General features: G+C 45.8%; 1 protein-coding gene across 2 annotated transcripts in view; it reads left to right on the top strand.

The window, feature by feature from the left end:
* Positions 1-18,878: 18,878 nt before the first annotated feature.
* ATP8B1 (ATPase phospholipid transporting 8B1) overlaps positions 18,879-21,203 on the top strand; it is a 141,827-nt gene continuing 139,502 nt past the window's right edge. For both annotated transcript variants that reach the window (XM_032293580.1, XM_032293579.1), the window contains exon 1: positions 18,879-19,688. The gene's annotated coding sequence lies outside the window, so the exon portion shown is untranslated. The remainder of the gene's footprint in view (positions 19,689-21,203) is intronic.

Genomic DNA, 21,203 nt, shown 5'->3' with positions numbered 1-21,203 from the left:
AGATGGGGTTTCACCATGTTGCCCAGACTGGTCTTGAACTCCTGAGCTCAAGCAATCTGCTGGTCTCAACCTCCCAAAGTGCCAGGATTGCAGGCATGAGCTCCCATGGCCTGCCAAGGTGCTCCATGTCTAACAAGCTTCCAACTGCTGCTGCTGCTTGCCCAGGGACAATCTTTGAGGAACAAAGAAGGTAGGTGGCAGGTCAACATGCAATTGATGAACAAATAGCAGGATGGCAGACAAGACTTTGAGAAGCATTCAGACACATTATTTTTTTTATTGTGGGAAAATATACACAAGACAAAATTTACCATCGTAACCATACTTTTTTAAGACAGAGTTTTGCTCTTGTTGCCCAGAGCAGACTGCACTGGTGCAGTCTCGGCTCACTGCAACCTCTGCCTCCCAGGTTCAAGCTCCTGCCTCAGCCTCCCAAGTAACAGGGATTATAGGCACCTGCCACCATGCCCAACTAATTTTTGTATTTTTAGTAGAAACAGGGTTTCGCCATATTGGCCAGGCTGGCCTGGAACTCCTGACCTCAGGTGATCCATTCGCCTTGGCCTCCCAAAGTGCTGGGATTCCAGATGTGAGCTGCTGCGCCGGGCCTCACTGTAACCATTTTTAAGTAAACAGTTCAATGGCATTAAGTACAATTGTGACTGTGCAACCATCACCACCATCCACCTCCAGAAATGCTTCATCTTCCCAAACAACTACTCTGTCTCCATTAAACACAAACTCCCCTCTACCGCATCCCTCTAGCCCAGCTGTCCCCAGCCTTCTCAGCACCCAAGGACTGGTTTTATGGAAGACAATTTTTCCATAGACCAGGGGCAGGGATGTTTTGGGGATGATTCAATCTCATTACATTTATTGTACACTTTATTTCTATTAGTATTACACTGTAACATATAATAAAATAATTATGCAACTCACCATAATGGAGAATCAATGGGAGCCCTCGGCTTGTTTTCCTGCAACTAGATGGTCCCTTCTGGGGGTGATGGGAGACAGTGACAGATCATCAGGCATTAGATTCTCATAAGGAGTGAACCACCTAGATCCCTTGCATGTGTAGTTCACAATGAACGCTCCTGTGAGAATCTAATCCCACTGCTGAACTGACAGGAGGCGGAGCCTGGGCAGTAATGTGAGTGATGGGAGGTAGCTGTAAATACAGATGAAGTGTCACTCATCACTCACTTGCCAGCCACTCACGTCCTCCTGTGTGGGGGTTGGGGGCCTCTGCTCTAGCCTCTAGCAACCACCATTCTATATTCCGTCTCTGTGAATTTAACTACCCTAGGGAACTCATGTAAGTGGACTCATACAGTACTTGTCCTTTTGTGACTGGCTTGTTTTACTTAGCATCATGTTCACAAGGTTCATTCATGTGTCCGAATTTCCTACCTGTTTAAGGCTGAATAATGTTCCATTGTACATATAGATGCATTATTTTTGAGCAAATGTATCCCTGTAAGAAAAGTGATCTGCTGTTTTGATTATAAAAGAACATAGTCAGTCTGCTTCAGAGCAAAGGGAATCTACTAAACAGCACCAAAGTCACTCCCCTAAATGGGCTGTCCTTTGTCATATGAAGATGATCTCCTTCTAGGGGTTCTGATCCACCATCCTTTTCCCATTCAACATCAGCCGGGAAATTCCTGGTTATAAATGGCATAACACATTAGCAAGTAGTTCGCTGCTGCACTATGATGACGAAGCTCATAACTAAGCCGCTGGAATAGGGCCAGAGGGATGAGGTCACCAGTGAGCCTGGCTTGCATGCTCTCAGGTGACCTCAAAGTGACAGAGAAGCTTTCGGTGGAAACGCCTCAGTGACAACTATGCAAAACAGCCGACCCTCTGGGGACAGCTCTGGTAACCAGTTTTTCCTGGTAGTGGTACTGCCACCTTAGGAAAAGGAGGGAAAAAAAATCCCCCAAAGGAAATGAACGAGGAGTTCTTTGCTGAACTAAAATGAAAGGGTTGACACCCAAAAATAAAACAATGTAAGAAAATTCCAAAGGAAATACTCAGTCTGCATTTAGAAATGTGAGAACTTAATTCCAGCAAGCCAGTAAGAAGCAAACTGGCCACCCGTGGGGAGGTTCTTTTATGAGTCTCAAAGCTTTCCCCAAGGCCCAATCCTGATGTAATCTCACCTCGATCCCTGCAGTATGGGATTGACTTTTTCCTTGGAGCATAAACTTTTTCCCTGTTGCTCTTTTTCTGGGCTTACTTGGTTTTTGTGAGCAAGGACTAATCTAGTTAGTGCTTGAACGGGAGGGGATTTTGTGTTCTGCGTTCCAGAAACAGACTGATAGGGTCTTAGATCTGAGAATTCAATGGGTCTGGGATGGAATGCTTCTTTTGCTACTCAGCATCTTTGGGCAAGTTATTTATTTATACTACCACAGTTTCATTTATCTCATTGGTAAATGAAGCTGATGTTACCTTCCACATAGGATTATCATAAGGATGACATGAGATATCGTAGTGTTTATAAAAGTGTCTGGTCAGTTCTCAAAAGAAGATGTTTATGCAGCCAACAAACATATGAAAAAAGCTCTACATCATTGACCATTAGAGAAATGCAAATCAAACCCACAATGAGATATCATCTCACACCAGTCAGAATGGCGATTATCAACAAATCAAGAAACAACAGATACTGGTGAGGCTGTGGAGAGATAGGAACAGATAGGAATGCTTTTACACTGTTGGTGGGAATGTAAATTAGTTCAACCATTGTGGAAGACAATGTGGCAATTTCTCAAAGACTTAGAACTAGAAATACCATTCGACCCAGCAATCCCATTACCAGGTACATACCAAAAGGAATATAAATAATTCTACTATAAAGATATGTGCATTTGTATGTTCATTGCAGCACTATTCACAATAGCAAAGACATGGAATCAACCCAAATGCCCATCAATGATAGACTGGATAAAGAAAATGTGGCACATATACATGATGGAATACTATGCAGCCATAAAAAAAAAAAGATCATGTCCTTTGCAGGGACATGGTGAAGCTGGAAGCCATTATCCTCATCACACTAACAAAGGAACAGAAAACCAAACACCACATGTTCTTGCTTATAAGTGGGAGCTGAAAAATGAGAACACATGGACACAGAGGGGAACATCACACACCAGGGCCTGTCAGAGGGTTGTGGAGGGGTAGAAGGAGGGAGAGCATCAGGATAAATAGCTAATGCTTGCTGGGCTTAACACCTAGGTGATGTGTTATTAGGTGCAGCAAACCACCATGGCACATGTTTACCTATGTAACAAACATCCACGTCCTGCACATGTATGCTGGAACTTAAAGTAAAAATTTTTTAAAAATCAATAAAAGTATCTGGTTACACAGCACACAATAAATGTTGATATGGATGTCCTTTCTGTATTTCAAATCCAGGCATTGTTAAGTAGAGGGAAAACAATAATGAGCAAAAGTAGACAACGCCCACCCTCAAAGAGCTCCCAGTGTAGAGGGGAGACAGAGTGGGAAGGAACAGAGCGCTATGAGAATTATGAGAGCTATGGTGAGACTCTTTTGGCGAAGATTTCTCCTGGAAGAGGTCATGACCTGCAGCCTGCAGGGTAAACTGACCTTAACCAGGTGAGCCATGAAGCCCGTTCCAGGCCAAGGCCTCAAGATAGCAAGTGACAGCACTTGAAAGAAGACAGGATAGCTGGAGCCAAAAGAGAAGTTGAGACAGAGGTGGGGGGGAAAGTGCCAGACTGGGTGGAGTGTTGATAACCACGCCAGGTAGCTTTGTCTTTATTCTGAGACCATGGGAAGTCCTTGGGGGCAGGCAGTCACTGTTGAAGGCTAACATTTCACTTTTGGAAAGCTCCTTGGTCCTATGGACGATGGCAGACCAGGATGGTGGTGATGGAGGAGATGGAGACGTGAAGATGGATTGGGAGCTTTGGGGGACATAAAACCATAGACATCACATGGTATTTGCTCTAGACACATTTGTAGAACAAAGTGACAAACAGGATTGATGACTGGCCCAGACATCAGCCTGAAATGCAGGTAAAATGTTGTGTGTATAATTTGGCCATCACAAGGAATGAAGAAGTGTGCACAAGTTGTTGAGCCCCAAAAATGTTCTGCTTCGTGGAAGACATCAGTGACAAAGGACTGTGTAGCTGATTCCAAATAGGCAAAAACTATTGAGACAAATGAAATCAGTGGTTACCAGGGCTGGGAAAATTGAGGAGTGGCAGCCAAAGCGTATGGGGTTTCCTTTGGAAGGGATGAAAATGTTCTAAAATTGATTGTGAAGATCATTGAGCAACCCTACGAATATGCTAAAATCCATTGAGTTGCACATTTTAAATAGGTGAATTGTATGTTATATAAATTATCTCTCTCTCTCTCTTTTTAGCTATGTCCTATAGGAAGGAGTAAATTATATCTCAATAAAGCTGTTACCAGAATAAGCCACGTGGAGAGAAGAGTGTCAGAATAAGGCCCGTGGTCACACGTACTGCTGCTCCCTACCTGAATAGTCCAGTGGGCATGACCCCAGGGTGCTGAGGTGGGTATTTCCTAACCCAGCATCCTCCCTGGCCCTTAACCCCACTCCCTGATGTTGGCTCTGACTCCCAGAGCAAATGAGATGGCTCTGTCTTCAGACTTCCAGGAAAGGAAAAGAGAGGGCAATGTATTCTTTCATTATCATTATTTTTTTTGGCGGGGGACAGAGTCTCCCTCTGTCACCCAGGCTGGAGTGCAGTGGCATGATCTTGGCTCACTGCAACCTCCACCTCCCAGGTTCAAGTGATTCTCCTACCTCAGCCTCCCGAGTAGCTGGGATTACAGGCATGTGCCACCATGCCCAGCTAATCATGTTTGTATTTTTTAGTGGAGATGGGGTTTCGCCATGTTGGCCAGGCTGGTCTTGAACTCCCACCTCAGGTGATCTGCCCACCTCGGCCTCCCAAAGTGCTTAGATTACAGGCAAGAGCCACCACACCTACCTCATTGCTCCCTACTTCACTTTTTGGATCTGGGGCAAATAACTGTCATGTGAGAGCAGCTGCCACTGAACAGTGACTAAGGGGAGGACAGAAACTCCTACTCATCCTCCAAGTCTCTATTTAGATGTCATCCTCTCCAAGAAGCCTTCTGTGACTTCCAAAAATGAGTCAGGGCCCCTCCTCTGTCTTTTCACGGGTCTGCCCCTTGTGAACATTTGTCCTACCAAGGGCTGATGGCTTGTTCCCTTGCTCTCAGCTCACTGAGCTCTCATCTCCTTCAGGGCCAGCGGGGGACTTGCTCACCAGTTGCACTCTCAGTGCCGTGACAGAAGCTTGTGCAGATTTTATAGCCACAGCAGCCAAAACAGACATGGGTCTGAGGGAGGTGCTAGGAGTTTGCTACTGCAGGGAGCCAAAGGAGCATGAATGAGCACGTGCAGATGACCTCACGCTTCCCTAGAGCAGGGATCACGCTTGCATTGCTCAAGCTCTGGGCGTCTCTCCTTCCAAAACAACTCCAGCTCGTGCATAGAGGTGACACTTCCTGACTGACCAACCTCTCATCTTCTATCCTGGTGGGAAGAACAGGAATCACCAATGCTCATACTAAAGTGCTTTTGTTTTATTTTTTCCTTTCAATACATTGTCTGAATTTTTGAGATTCAGGGTCGAAATGAATGTATCCTTGAGTAGGTCTCAATATACCATATAATATATGTTATATTATTATTTTATATATATATGTATATATATATATACACACACATACACACATACACATATACACACATATGAGCTCAATATAACATATAACATATTGTATATATATTTATTGGTTTCCCTCTACCTAATATATATAATACATATTATATGTTATATTGAGCTCATATGTGTGTAAGTATATGTTTAAAGTGTATTTAATTTTATCTAGGAAAAAGAATACATACTAGCCTAATCTGATCTTCCTTCCTTCCTTCCTTCCTTCCTTCCTTCCTTCCTTCCTTCCTTCTTCTCTCTCTCCTCTCTTTCTTTCTTTCTCTCTATTTTTTTTTTTTTTGAGACAGAATCTCATTCTGTCACCCAGGCTGGAGTGCAATGGCACAATCTCAGCTCACTGCAACCTCTGCCACCTGGGCTCAAGTGATTCTCCAGTAGCTGGGACTACAGGCATATTCTGGTTTTCCTAAAGCTCCAATATTCCTAAAGCCCACCACTTGCTACAAAGTGTCACTTGGTATTCTCAATAGCTAAAAAGTATCTACATTCAATTGGAGCAAGTCACACCTACCTCTACTTTAAAAAGCAAAGCTGGCCGGGCACGGTGGCTCACGCCTGTAATCCCAGCACTTTGTGAGGTCGAGGCAGACAGATCACCTAAAGTCAGGAGTTCGGGAGTTCAAGACCAGACTGGCTTATGTAGTGAAACCCCCTTTCTATTAAAAATTCAAAAAATTAGCTGGGTGTGGTGGCGCATGCCTGTAATCCCAGCTACTCAGGAAGCGGAGGTTGCAGTGAGCCGTGATCACACCATTGCACTCCAGCTTGGGCAACAAGAGTGAAACTCCATCTCAAAAATAATAAATAAATAAATAAGGCAAAGCAGGTTGTGACAGGGACACTGAAACTTTAGTATTGCTTCCCTCTGCCACTCCCCCCACACACCCCCACCCCCGCCCCAGCCTGGCCTCAGCCTCCTGCTGAGGATGGTGGAGTTTTAAGGTTGCTTGCTTCTCTCCTAGAGTTTACCCTGCTTTTACTCACTGTATTCTTTCTTTAAAAGGTGGTAAGTTTAGTCTTATCATTTATTTCAGCCTGGAATGTATTTGACTATGAGTGACAGTGAACTGAGAGCCAGTGGCTTAAACACATAAAGATTTTATTTTCTCATTAAAAATTAAGTCCAGAGGGGTGCGGTCTGGGCCGACGGAGTGGCACCATGATGCCATCGGGAAGCCAGGCTGTTTTATGTTTCTGGTCCCCCCTTCTCAGTAAATGGCTTCCATCTGCAAAGTCCCCTCAGTTCCAAGATGGCAACCACTTAGGAGCCATCATGATGACATCTCTGACTAGAAGATAAGGAAAAGGGTGTGTTTCTGGACTTTCAGAGACTTTTTAGAAGTCTAAGTCTCATGTAACATTCTGTCTACACCTCATGGGTCAGAACCTTATCACATGGACACACGCAGCTGAGGGGAGACTGGGACACTTAGCTGGGCATGCTGCTGCTCCCAAATCATATCACAGGATCGGTGACTAGGGAGAAAGTGGAGAATGGATGGTGAAGCAGGAGAAGTCTCCACCCTCCACGTGCAATTAACTTCCACCGCTGTGTGAGTGCAAATAACATTCCAAGTGGGTCTCCTTGCACCCAGGTTGACAGGGCTCCTGTGCCCTTTAACCTGGGTCAATCTTTCGCTTCTGGAGCAATGGGTGGTGGACCCTTGTGACTTGAGGGCGTCTAAAGACTGCCTGCTGAAGGCCAGACACAGTGGCTCACGCCTGTAATCCCAGCACTTTGGGGGGCTGAGGTGGGTGGATCACCTGAGGTCAGGAGTTTGTGATCAGCCTGACCAACATGGAGAAACCTGGTCTCTACTAAATGTAAGAAATTAACCAGGCATGGTTTTGTATTTCTATAATCCCAGCTACTCAGGAGGCTGAGGCAGGAGATCTCTTGAACCTGGGAGCCAGAGGTTGCGGTGAGCCGAGATTGTGCCATTGCACTTCAGCCTGGGCAAGAAGAGAAAAACTCCGTCTCAAAAACAAAACAAAACACACACAAGAAAAGACAGCCTGCTGCAAGAGCTCAAGACAATCTCTCTTCCTCAGACTGGACTGCAACTGCTGCCTAAAATTTCACCACTGAAGAGTTATGCCATTGAATTGAAATACTAATTTTTATTTTAAATGAAGATACTCTGAGAAGGGTTAATGCATAGAGCTGCACCCTGTCATTCCTCTTTCATCTAGCAGGAGCAGAGACAGTGAGTCATGGGGAGAGGAGAGGCAGCAGTCCCATCGCAATCACAGACGTCATTGCTTGAGGAGAGAGGGCCTGGGCTGAGCCTGGGCAGGACCCAGAAAATCAGAGGGTGAGTTTTTCCAGCACCTCAGTAGGGAAGGACAAGCCCATGAATAGAAGCCATTGTAAGGGGATGTAGAAAGCAGCTCCAGTAGACTTAGAATCAAAGACTTTTACTTTTGAAAGGGAGCTTGGCGACACTCAGGTCAAACACACCCATTCTACAGATGAGGAAACCAAATCTGAAAAAGGCCAACTGACCTGACTGAGGCCCACAACGGGCTAGTAGCAGGCACAGGTGTCAGAGCCTCTCCCCTGATCCCTAGTCTAAGAATTGTTACAAGTTGTTTTTCCTTTTTTTTTTTTTTCCTTCCTTCCTTCCTTCCTTCCTTCCTTCCTTCCTTCCTTCCTTCCTTCCTTCCTTCCTTCCTTCCCTCCTCTCTCTCTCTTTCTTTCTTTTTCCTTTTTTCAGAGACAGGGTCTTGCTCTGTTGCCCAGGCTAGAGTGCAGTGGCGCCATCAAAGATCATTGAAGCCTTGACCTTCTAGGCTCAAGCAATCCTTCTGCTTCAACCTCCCAAATAGCTGGAACTACTACAGGCACATGCCACCATGCCCAACTAATTTTCTTTTTTTTGTAGAGACAGGATCTCGCTATGTTGCCCAGGCTACTCTTGAACTCCTGACTTCAAATAATCCTTCTTCCTCAGCTTCCCAAAGTGCCTGGACTATAGGCATGAGCCACTGTGCATAGGCACAAGTTGTTGTTTATTTTTGTTCCACAGAGGACTAGGGCTCCTTGGAGAGGGCTGAAGAGGAGAAGAACGAGGGGTGAAGCTCTGGGTCCTTTCTGGTATGAAACCGGGTTTCATGGGGCCTGAAGTTTATACAATTGAGGAAGGGGAGAGTTATTTAAGAAAAAAAAATTACAAATTTTGGCCAGGGGTGGTGGCTCACGCCTGTAATCCCAGCACTGTGGGATGCCAAGGTGGGTGGATCACCTGAGGTCAGGAGTTCAAGACCAGCCTGGACAGCATGGCAAAACCCTGTCTCTACTAAAATAAATTAGCTGGGCATGGTGGTGTGCGCCTGTAGTCCCAGCCACTCGGGAGCCTGAGGCAGGAGAATTGCTTCAACCTGGGAGGCAAAGGTTGCAATGAACCGAGATCGCGCTACTGCACGGCACCCTGGGCAACAGAGTGAGACTCTGTCTCAAAAAAAGAGAACATTTACAAAATTAATAATGCAAAATTAGGCACAAGGCTTTGGAGAGTTCCTGAAGTTTAAGCGTCATTAGCTTTATGGTAAACCTGACACAGGGGCCATCCATTGTGCCTATTGTGTCAGCTGCTCCAATCTCTCCTGTTTTACACATGACTCTCTTGTTTTGAGGTGTTAGAGTTAAAAAAAAAAAAAAAAAAAAACAGCCGAAAGGTGAATATAAAAAAATTTTTAAACTATCATTATGCTAGTATCACATGACACTGGTAGAGAAAAATTTAAAAAAAAAAAAAAGAAAGAAGGAAAAAACTATCATTATGCGTATCACTGTCACTTAGCACAGCCAAGGACCAGGCAGTTTAGCCGACACAATCGCCTGCCAGCATTTGATTGTCTACATCTTTGAGAAATTAAGTATCTCAGGTGAGTCACAGGAAAGATGCTTGTGTATGCCTTCAGTGCAGGGACTCAGAGAAGCACAGCAATCCTGTGCTTTGACTCACAAGACGGAATTTGAGCAATTCTTGATCAGGTGCCCTACAGATGTCATAGATTGTTGAGATTTGAATACAAGTGGATTTTTAAATTGCTATCCGATGAAGCATACCTTAAAAAGCCAAGATTTTCTTCTTCATTATTTCAGAACTGTTAAGAACTGGATAAGGAAATATAATTTGAAGGGCAGAAAATATGGATTACTTAATCATCATCTACTCCTGTGAAATTCCCACCTTTTACTCATTCATTTGGGATAAAAATATTGAAGATTGTGATTAAATGCCTATATGTTTTGTGTAAGGAGAGCTCATTATTGTATTTTGTGAATTAATTTATCAGATTAATGACCTTGGCTCTAAAGGTAAGCAATGGTTTCAGGTCAGTTTTAAACATAAATAAAATGTGAAGAGGATAGTTTGGGCAAGGCATCAAATGGTGGGAAGAGGAGTCTGGGGATCCAGAGAACAAGAAAGACTCAAAGGGAATAGCCTGGAAAAGATGTTTCACTGTTGCAAGCTTACCCTAGGCCAATTGCAGTTGGATAAAAGTAAATGTAATTGAGAAAGACAATCCAAATTCAATTTTTTTTTTTTTTTGCAGTTCTGCTAGAGAATGTTGTTGTTTTTTTAAAAAATGCATCCTAAAAAACTGCATTACTTTTTAATTTGAAAAAGTGGGCCAGGCTCAGTGGCTCATGCCTGTGTTCTCAGTATTTTGGGAGACCGAGGCAAGCAGATCAGGAGTTCAAGACCAGCCTGGCCAACATGGTGAAACCCCATCTTTGCTAAAAATACAAAAAATAGCCAGGCATGGTGGTGCATTCCTGTAGTCCCAGCTACTCAGGAGGCTGAGGCAGGAGAATCACTTGAACCTGGGAGGTGGAGGTTGCAGTGAGCTGAGATTACACCACTGCACTCCAGCCTAGGCGACAAGAGTGAAACTGAAAGAAAGAAAGAAAGAAGGAAAGAAAGAAAGAAAGAAAGAAAGAGTAATGCATGCCTACACTAGGGCACACTACAGTAATATTTTAGAATCAGAGGAAAAGCTTCCAGAAAATGAAAAGCTGGTTACATACAAAGGATTGGGAATCAGAATAACATCAAGCATCTGACAGCAACACTGGAATCTAGAATATATTGAAACAGGCCTTCAAAATTCTAAGAAAAAAATGCATTCCAGCCTAAAATTCTATATCCAGCCAAACTATGAATGCAGACTAAACGCATTTTTAAATACACATGATATGCGGACCCTGTGGGTTGCCTATCCGGCAGCTATTTCCCCAGTCCTTTCTTTCCTATTGACTGAGACCTGTTCCCACAATAGAAGCTGTAAATGATAAAATATTCATTCTCCGAGACTTCCATGCAGCTGGGATCAGCCAAATGACCCAGTTTCTGACAAATGAAATTTGCCAGCTGCTGTAGCCACCTGTGACCTAAAGAGGAGACATCATCATTGTTGTGACGAAGGCAAAGCAGGAGTATGAAAAGTGCTTGGGTCCTGATGACATCATTGAGCTGGTAACCATTCAGAGAGTAGAGATGAGATAGTAACAGTCATAATAAAAATCCCATTTGTATTCCAGAATACTGTTATTTGTAGTTGAAGGCATCTTAACTGATACCATAGGCCTCAAAAAAGTTCTCCACCAGAACTAGCAAGTACAAGAAAAAAGGAATTCCCTGGATGATGACAGCAATCACTCCATCCCAGAGGGAGAAGACAGAGTCCACAGCTGGGAATGTCTCATGGGGAAAAAAATGTAAACTGCTGAATTCTGTGTCTGGCCATACTGAGAGAAGATTTATGGTTATGTGAGGAATTTTTGAATTGAATTAATGATAGGCACCTGGAAGACAAAGTAAATGAGTAAATGAGGGGAAAAGCAATTATATATGACATATATTAACATATGTTACACATACATAGTAACATACATATTATATACATATAATATACATGATATGCATATAATATACATTGTATTGTATACATAATATATATTATATATAATACACATTGTTTATACATTATAATATATATTATTTAATATATTACATTGTATTATATTTGCTACACAAATGGAAACCTGTGAACATTATACACATGAATTTTATTTATGTATACATACTCTTCTGTACTTTGCATTTTCATATGACAGTGTATCTTGGAGATGTTCCAAACATCAGCACATACAAAGAATTCCTCACATAGATTTCCACACATAGATTTCCTTAATTTTTGACAAAATGGCACATTAATATTTTATTGTATGGAAGTAACCTCTGTGAATGGACATTGAGGCCACTTTTGGTCTTTTGCAGACAAGGCATGCAGCCATGAATATACGTCTACATTCTCCCTTGTATAAATGTTCAAGTACATCTCTAAGATAATTCCTAGATATAAATTATTGGGGCACATGGCATGTATTTTTAAATGTTGATATAGTTCTGAATTTCCTTTCAAAGACGTTGCACAATTTGTACCCCCACCTACAGTGTATGAGTGCCTGTTTCCTCTTAAACATTACCAACGTTTGAAACACCTGAGACGGGTGGATCACGAGGTCAAGAGATCGAGACCATCCTGGTCAACATGGTGAATCCCGTCTCTGCTTAAAATACAAAAATTAGCTGGGCATGGTGGTGCATGCCTGTAGTCCCAGCTACTCAGGAGGCTGAGGCAGGAGAATTGCCTGAACCCAGGAGGCGGAGGTTGTGGTGAGCCGAGATCATGCCATTGCACTCCAGCCTGGGTAAAAAAAAGCGAACCTCTGTCTCAAAAAAAAAAAAAAAAAAAAAAAAAAAACACTTTGTCAATGTGATAAGTGAAAAATTGTTTTTCATTGTTTTATTTTGCATTGAATTTGCTTTTCTTTAACTGGGAGGGACAGCCACTTATGCTCACTGGAAATTTAGGAAAATACAGAAAGAAGGCCATGTTCATACACATGGTATGCTCTTGTGATTTTTTTGGAAGAATTTGAATACCCTAATACCCCTTTCTTTTTTTTTTTTTTTGAGACTGAGTCTCATTCTCACCCAGGCTGGAGTGCAATGGCATGATCTCGGCTCACTATAACCTCCGCCTCCTGGGTTCAAGCAATTCTTCTGCCTCAGCCTCGTGAGTAGCTGGGATTACAGGCATGTGCCACCACACATGGCTAATTTTTGTATTTTTAGTAGAGATGGGATTTCACCACGTTGTTCAGGCTGATCTCAAACTCCTAACCTCATGATCCACCCACCACAGCCTCCCAAAGTGCTAGGATTACAGGCATGAGCCACTGTGCCTTGCCAGAATACTCCTTTTTATTGCTCCAGTGACAGCCACAAGGCTTATTCATATCCTAGTTCTAATAAGACAAAATTGTTTTGTACTGAGGCACATTGTTTCTAGAATGAAATAAAGAAAGACAGATTACAGCCTGCAAAATAACAGGAACCAGATAGAAATATGATCATTAGAAGCCCTTAAAATACTGTTGGGTTGTGGTAAATATTTCTGGAAACCAATTTGGTAAATGCATAAACATCCAAGAATAGAAAGTGATTAAAGAAATCATCAGTAGGAGAAAATACAACTATTGAAAATTATGACTATGCCAACCATTCGTTCATTCTATAAGAATTAATAACTGGTCGGATGTGGTGGCTCACATCTGTAATCCCAGCAGTTTGGGAGGCTGAGGCAGACGGATCATCTGAGGTCAGGAGTTCGAGACCAGCCTGGCCAACATGGTGAAACCCCGTTTCTACTAAAAGTGCAAAAGTTAGCCAGGCATGGTGGCAGGTGCCTGTATCCCAGCTACTCAGGAGGCTGAGGCAAGAGAATTGCTTGAACCTGGGAGGCAGAGGTTGCAATGAGCCGAGATCGCACCGCTGCACTCTAGCTTGGGTGACAAGAGTGAAACTCTGTCTCAAAAAAAAAAAAAAAGAAGAAGGAGGAGGAGGAAGGAAGAAGGAAGAAGGAAGCAGCAGCAGCAGCAGCAACAAAACCCTTAGTTAGTTTGGGGGAGACAGAGCAAAGTTTTCCTGGATGAAGCCACTTGGGAACTGAGATGTGAAGGGCTCAGGCAGATGAGGTGGGGCTTTTCAAACAGAGGGAGTAGCAAGTGCTCTTCAGAATCTAGTAAATTCCTGCCAGGAGCAGTGGCTCACGCCTGTAATCCCAGCACTTTCGGACTGGCAGATCACTTCAGATCAGGAGTTTGAGAACAGCCTGGCCAAAATGATGAAACCCCTTCTCTACAAAAAAATACGAAAATTATCTGGGCGTGGTGGTGGGTGCCTGTAATCTGAACTACTGGGGAGGCTGAGGCAGCAGAATCACTTGAGCCCAGGAAGTGGAGGTTGCAGTGAGCTGAGATTGAGCCACTGCACTCCAGCCTGGGTGAGAGTGAGACTCTGTCTCAAAAAAAAAAAAAAAAAAATGTAGTAAATTCTACATGAAAACATGGTGACATGTACTAATAAAAATCACAAGTTATTTTGGAAAATTATTCATGAACTGTCTGTATTAATTACACTCATTAAGTTTAACTGGTGTTACATTATCAACATCAGGTCAATGTAATGTTTATTATATTTCCATAGACAGTAAGTGGTTTATTAAAATCTATTCCTTGTAGAAAAGAACTGTAGACAACTCTATGCATTTGCATGCTCATGAATATGAAAGAAAGGGAAGTGAATTTTAATAACATGAATAATTCCTCTTCCAACATTTCATGCATGTTGAGTCTGGGTGATTGCCAAAATAATTGAGACACATTGAGTTACTTGATGTTTAATGTTTCTTTTGCAATCTAATTTCTTATTTTAAAATGTTAGTCAGAAAAAAAGAAGTCACTAAGTAGTAAAGGAAGTGGAAAGCCTATTAACTCAGAAGGAATGTTGGGAAAACTCACTGTGCCAGGGAAAATAGAATATATCATCTGTATCTGTTGTTTTAAAGCAATTTCGAAGGATGTGGGGCAGATATTTGAAACTTGTAATGTCACTTATTGCTAGGACCTTATCAGGTTTAGAATTCTGGAGCTGGTCTGGACAATGACTGTGAAGAACTTTTAACTGAGGTAATCTTGACTGCCAAGCATGGGTTACGATCGTACCCTAGAGCAGCATGAATCTTTCCGTTGGCATTAAATGCGTTAGCTTGAATGGCCACTGGGCTTAGCAAAGAACTGAATACAAGCTGTATCACCTCCCTTTAAACGTATCTTTTATCGCTTATCTTCTTTTTTTTATTTCTACTTTATTTTTAGTCTCATGAGATCTGATTTTATTACTTATCTTACCTTGTGAAAAAAAAAATTCCAGGAAATAAATTTTCAGTAAAACTGAGCTAGCTCTCTTGGCAGCCTCACTGGCTTTCCTACCCATATCATGCAACTGTGCATGAGACTGCTGCCAAGAAAAGGGGAGGGGAAAAAAAAAAAAAGAAACAGAGGAAATTACAAACTACAAAAGCTGAAAAGCATTGTTACCCGCTTTTAGAAATGGTTATTTCTGGGCGCAATGGCTACAGTGAGCAATGGTCAACACTGCACTCTGGCCTGGGTGCCAGAGTGAGACCCCTATCTCAAAAAAATAAAAAAATAATAAAAAGAAATGGCTATTTCTGTTACATTTCATTATTTCCCCCCAGCAACTTGTTGGTTACTAAATGAGCGTGACTTCTAAATAAAACCAGAGTGTTTATTCAATCCCATCTGGAAACGCTGAGAAGGAACTGCCAAGGCTGGTGAAATCAGGGCTTTACCAGGACAAAGAAGTCGTCATCTCTCAGTGACTCATGTAAGATGCATTTTAAAATTGTTGCATGTGAGACACTTCCAATGATTGCCCTGACAAGGCACCCCAAAATTTGGCATGGTTCTTTCAGAAAGGACAAGGTCAGTTTGCAGATGAGCTCATTTCTTCATCAGCAATATCAGCTGGTACACTCTGAGAACCTCCTTCCTAAGATGCAGAAAACTTACGTAAGTGGAAATGTTCTAGGATAGGGTTGTGGAGGTTGTGTGTGTGTGTGTGTGTGTGTGTGTGTGTGTGTGTGTGTGTTTTGGAGTTTTTTTTTTTTTTTTTTTTTTTTATAGGGGGTTTCCCTGTCACCCAGGCTGGAGTGCATTGGTGAAATCACAGCTCACTGCAGCCTTGACTTTCTGGGCTCAGATGATCCTCCCACCTCAGCCTCCTCCTGAGTAGTTGGGACTACAGGTGTGGGCCACCAGGCCCAGCTAACTTTATTTTGTATTTTTTGTAGTGATGGGATTTCACCATGCATTTCAGGCTGGTCTCAAACTCCTGGGCTCAAGCAATCTGCTGGCCTCAGCCTCCCAAAGTGCTGGGATTATAGGCGTGAGGTACTGCGCCTGGCCTAGGATAAGGTTTTAACATGCCCCCATTTGGTGGGTTCCATGCAAGGTGGATTTTCTTTCTCTTTCTTTCTTTTTTTTTTTTTTTGAGATGGAGTCTTGCTCTGTCACCAGGCTGGAGTGCAGTGGTGAGATCTCAGCTCACTGCAACCTCCACCTCCTGGGTTCAAGCAATTCTCCTCCCTCACCCTCCCGAGTAGCTGGGACAGGCGCCTGCCACCACGTCCAGCTAATTTTTGTATTTTTAGTAGAGACAGGGTCTCGAACTCCTGACCTTGTGATCCACCTGCCTCGGGTTCCCAAAGTGCTGGGATTACAGGCATGAGCCACCATGCCTGGCCCAAGATATGTTTTGAAAGGATTTGTCTCATTAAAGATGAAACTCTACCTTCTTGCAAGTCTTTTTTCAAATGCAACTTTTCAAGAAGCCTACCCTGACCATGTTATTTAAAATTGTGACTCATCCTCCCACTCCTATCTCTTAATCCTGCTTGATTTTTATTATTTTTTAATGTATAAATCTTTTTTTTTGTTTTTAAACAGAGTCTTGCTCTGTCACCAGGCACCAGGCTGGAGTGCAGTGGCACAATCTCGGCTCACTGCAACCTCCGCCTCCTGGGTTCAAGCAATTCTCCTGCCTCAGCCTCCCGAGTAGCTGGGACTACAGGCGTGCACCACCATGCCCAGCTAATTTTTGCATTTTAGTAGAGACAGGGTTTCACCATGTTGGCCAAGATGGTCTCGATCTCTTGACCTCGTGATCCACCCGCCTCAGACTTCCGAAGCTGGGATTACAGGCATGAGCCACCGCGCCTGGCCCTAATGTATAAATCTTAAGCATACAGGTCAATGAATTCTTGCATATGCACCTACTCATACAATTACCATTCAGATTAAAAAATAGAACCTTTACAGCACTCCAAAAAATAGCTTCTTCAGAGGCCTTCTCCCAGTCCAGTCTGTTGTATTTTTTTCAAAGCACTGTCACCTTTTAAGGTACTTGATTGGCTCATTGGTATACCCAAGCAACTAGAAAAGCGCCTGACACATAGTAGGTACTCAATAAATATTTGTTGAATGAAATAATATTATTTTATTTTGAGACAGAGTCTCACTCTGTTGCCCAGGCTGGAGTGCAGTGGCACAATCTCAGCTCACTGCTTGCCACCTCAGTCTACCAGGTTGAATCACTTCTCCTGCCTCAGCCACCTTAGTACCTGGGACCACAGGCGCCCACCACCAAACTTGGTTAATTTTTGTATTTTTAGTATAGGCAGTGGCTCATGCCTGTAATCCCACTTTGGGAGGCTGAGGTAGGCGGACCGCTTGAGCTGGGGAGTTCGAGATCAGCCTGGGCAACATAGTGAAACCCTGTCTCTATAAATAAATAAATGCAGACATCAGAATGGTATTGTGGATTGGATGCAGGTGTGGATCTAAGAACAGGTATGGATTGGATGCATTCTTGTGTGGTCTCTTCTATGTAATATTTTCTTGGACAGGTTGAGCACTTGGTTGTGGATCTGCAAGAAGGGGATACCCCTTTTTATCTGGAACCCTCTTTGATTCCTAGGTTTGCTAGCATTTATCAGGATAGGGGCAGAGTCTTCCTAAATAGCTTCCCTCCTTCGGACTCTGCTATTCCTCACATGCCATAACCCAGTCTTGAGAACCTGGTCACCGTCCATCACTCCCCTCTCCCAGTCAGTTGCATGTTGTGGCCGCTTTGTGCCCTGGCTATCTCTCTTCTGTGGTGTCCCTTTTTACTTCCTCTGGCAACCCCTCCAGGCCCACTGTTCATCGCTGTCCTGGCCTCCCAGGTGATACTCTCATCTTCAGTCTTATCCTTTAGGGACTGTCTCCCTATTATTTTCCCTAAAACATGACCTTGATCACGTTCATGCTCTGATCCTAAATCTTCAATGCTTTGCAGGTGCTACCAAAAACAAGTCTAAATGTCTTAGCCTTCCGGACCCCATTTCCTTCCCAGCCTTGGGGCTTACCACTGCACTGCCAGCAGAGTGGTACCCAGCGTCACCAACAGGCTCCATGTTCTCTTGCGTCCCTACCTTTGTTCTGTCGTTAGCTTCAGAAAATGAGTGCTGGAAGAGACCATCAGGTCCAATCTCATTTTACAAATGAGGAAACTGAGGCACGGACAGATTTGAGTGACTGACCAGCACCCAGTCAGAGATCAAGTTTGACTCATGAAAAGGAAGCCCAGAGCAGACTTGGGGTTGGTATCAGACAAGATCCAACCAGTTGGCCACCCGTTGAACCCTCTGATCCCTAAAGTTGTGAATTTTTGAGTCCCATCAGGCATGGCCTCCTGTCGGAAGCCTCTGTGATGACCCAGTTGGGAGTCTGGCCGTGAGCCTCTGAGTGACTGGGAATCTGTCTAGGAGTCCTGGCTCCCCTAGCATTTTAAGCAAACTCTAATCTTTGCCTTTCCTCTATTCTTATCCCAAAGACTCGGTACCTAGTAGAGGAGCGGTAAAAGTCTACCCAAAGAGGGTAATGTCTGTACTGCCGGGGAGGCGCGATTCACCCGCTCAGACAGCAGCCAGCAACTAGGCGCTGAGTCCAAAATTTCCACCTACACCGCGTAGTTCACGTGCGGCACCTTAACTCCTTTTGACGCCAAACCCAAAAAACTTGAGAGCGTTTGGACTCGGCAGAAAGCCTGCTGGCAGCAATTACAGGACACGTTTCTCTTAGTCTTGAGCCGCAGTCTCTTTCTTCACCCTCCGCGCAGCGAACCTTGACGCGCATTCGGTGACCGGTCACCAAACGTGACTTGGCATCGAGGACACAGCTCCCCTTACCGAGGGAGCTCAGGTCCCGGGCGCGCCGCGGCCCCGCCAGCTTTCTGGGCTGGCGCAGTCCTCGTCCCGGGGCGACGGCCAAGTCAGCAAGGGCGGCGGGAAAGTGACGCTGGGCTGGAGAGGCGGTGTGGCGAGTGCTGCCCCGGGGGAGCCGAGAGCGGCCGCAGCAGCCGGGTCTCAGGCTGGGTGAGGCAAGGGGGGGTCGCAGACTGGGCTTGGAAGACTGCCAGGGGTGCCCACCTGACTCCAGGACGCACGGAGGGCGTGGGACAGGGCCTGGATCTGGGCCCGCCCCGGGGCTTGCCGTCCAGCCCCTCTCCGCCCTGGGGAGGGAAGAAGGGAGGGGAGAAGGCCGGGCCCGCCCCCAGCCTCAGCCCCGCCGAGGCTCTGCGGCCGCGGCTGCTGGAGGGAGACGAGAGCACCTACCGGAGCGGAGAAACCAGTTTGGCCGGTCCCGCGGTGCGGAGGGAGAAGGGCGGCTGCAGAGGAAGGGTGCACGGACGCGGGGCGGGGGAAGGCGGAGGAGCCACTGGAGAGCCGCGAGAGCAGGAGGTGCCGCGGCCAACTGGACACGCTTCCCAGGGCCCCCGGCCAGCCCCCGTGCGCCATGCAGCGCTAGCGCAGCGGCCGGGGCTGGGGCTGGGCGGGTGGTGGCAGCGGCCAGGTGCGCAGCGAGCGTTTGGAGCGGCGCGCACCCAGCGGATGCCCCAGCCGGGGCCCAGCAAGCGCCAGGTAAGCAGAGGCGCGGCATCGGGGGCTCCGGACCTCCCCAAGCCGGCTGGCCAGGCAGGGTCGTGCAGGTCCCCTGGCCGCTCCCGCCGCTCTTTGGAGATCCTAGATGCGGTGGCAGCAGCTGTCCGCGCCCTCCGGCTCCCGAGCCCGCACAGGTGGCATTGGGGGGAGGTGCTAGAAGCCCCTCGTGGCCTCGGGGTCGGTGACGCAAGGCCAGCTGGGCAGGCAGCGCTGCGGAGAGGTCCGTGGAGTTTTCACCTGCCTGGAGGAGGAAACTTCGGGGAGTGTTTGGGTTCTTCGATCGGTAGCTACACACTGTCGGGGGGGATAAGCCAGGCAGGGCTTGCGGCTCCTTGGGGGATGCCGCTGGCTTCTGTGCGGTGGCCACCGCCCCTCTGGGAGTCCCCAGTGACCGGGTTCTGCTGGGGCGCTCTTTGGGAGCAGATGCCAAGGTGTCCGAACAGGACTTGGGGACCAAATGTATCTGACCGCGGCCCACCTGCCGGAAGGGATGGAGGGGTGTGATGGATCTCCTCCCCAGCTCCTGCTGCACGGCTGGGTACGCCCCAGACGTCTTCCGAGCGCTTTATTGTGGGATGGGAGAGGAGGTGATGGGGAAGAGAGACACTGTTTTTCCGGAGACTCAGCGTCCGCCAGCCCCGCTGAGCTGGCTGCAGGCATCCCCTTCCCTCGCCAGTTTGATGCCCGGCGCTGTCACCTCGCTGTGCGCACGCGGAGGGACAACTTGTTAGGGGGCTCGGGGAGATGTTTCAGGGCATGGCCCAGTGCTTTAACACCCCCCACCCCCACTTCTCCTACTTCCTCCTTCTCCCCAAAGTAGAAGAAAAGTCCTGAAGTGTCCGCCCAATTTTTACGAGGGAGGCGTGTGCCTGCAGTCCCTGCCGCGGGGTGGAGTGGAGGGAGGCTCGGAGCGCAGATCGGTGGCAGCTTATGGGAGAGACTGGGGTGCAGTAACAATGCAAAACGGGGAGCGGGGGTTGACACGCAAAAGAGGGACTTGGGCCGCGTTTCTGCCCAGTGAGTCCCGGCTCAACCTTACCCGACCCGCTTGGCCTGCACGCGCGGCCGGTGAGTGGCTGCAAGCCTTTCCTGGGTAGCTCTGGACGCCACTGAGTTCCTCTCCGGGAAACTGGCCTGCCTATTGGCGGGAGAAAAGATTAGCTCCCATCTTCCTGGTTGCATTGCCTTCAAAATTCTACCCATACCCATGGGAAATTAAACAAGAAAACACTAGTAGGGTGTTTGGAGAACACCCGGCACACAGTAGGTTATCGAGGAAGGTTAACTGCTTTCAGGAACAAGAGCTAAGAAAAGGACTCGTGATAAAGCCTCCAGGGATAGTGAATACGAGCCCATATAAATGGGGGACACAGCAGCAGATGTGAAGTAGAAGACTAATTTTCATCGGCTAAGAAATACTTTTGTGTTAGGCCTAAGATGCCATTCATTAATTCTGGGTCTATTGTTGAAGGCTTTATTAAATCCTATTATAAA

This window comes from Sapajus apella, unplaced genomic scaffold (genome assembly GCF_009761245.1).
Source record: "Sapajus apella isolate SASKATOON/1434 unplaced genomic scaffold, GSC_monkey_1.0 scaffold30, whole genome shotgun sequence".
Classification (NCBI taxonomy): domain Eukaryota; kingdom Metazoa; phylum Chordata; class Mammalia; order Primates; family Cebidae; genus Sapajus; species Sapajus apella.
This window is presented reverse-complemented; position numbering and strand designations above follow the sequence as displayed.